The following is a 441-nucleotide window of genomic DNA, read 5'->3' on the forward strand; positions in this document are numbered from 1 at the left end:
CATTCATGGATTCAACCAACTAGAGATCAAAAATATTTGAAAAAAAGAAAGTATGGCAATACAAAATATACCCCCCCCCCAAAAAAACCCAACTACTTATATTGTTTTTAATGTATTCAGTAATATAAGTAATCTAGACATGATGTGAAATTGTGCAGCAGGATGTTACAATAGCTCACCACTTCATATACGACTTGAGCATCCACAGATTTTGGTATGTATGGAAACTTTTGAAACCAATCCCCTGTGGATATGAATGGACATCTGTACATTAATAGGTTTTCTCTTTTATGTGAGATCTCTGATGAATCCTGAAGTGTGCTCATGACTAGTAAGGTTTGATGTCTGGTAGAAAGATTTCCTACGTTCATTACATTCAAATGGTTTTACAACTGTGTGAGTTCTTTGATGTACACTGAGCTCTACTTTACTGTATAAGGT

At 34.7% G+C, this 441-nt stretch overlaps 1 long non-coding RNA gene across 1 annotated transcript in view; it reads right to left on the reverse strand.

Annotated features, from left to right (window-relative positions):
• The window catches only part of LOC103582809, a 6,545-nt gene extending 6,131 nt beyond the window's left edge, over positions 1-414 (reverse strand). Inside the window, exon 1 of the long non-coding RNA XR_549788.1 lies at positions 89-414. This is a non-coding gene — a long non-coding RNA (uncharacterized LOC103582809). The remainder of the gene's footprint in view (positions 1-88) is intronic.
• Positions 415-441: the final 27 nt, after the last annotated feature.

The sequence above is a fragment of the Galeopterus variegatus genome, unplaced genomic scaffold (genome assembly GCF_000696425.1).
Source record: "Galeopterus variegatus unplaced genomic scaffold, G_variegatus-3.0.2 Scaffold17985, whole genome shotgun sequence".
NCBI classification, from domain to species: Eukaryota; Metazoa; Chordata; class Mammalia; order Dermoptera; family Cynocephalidae; genus Galeopterus; species Galeopterus variegatus.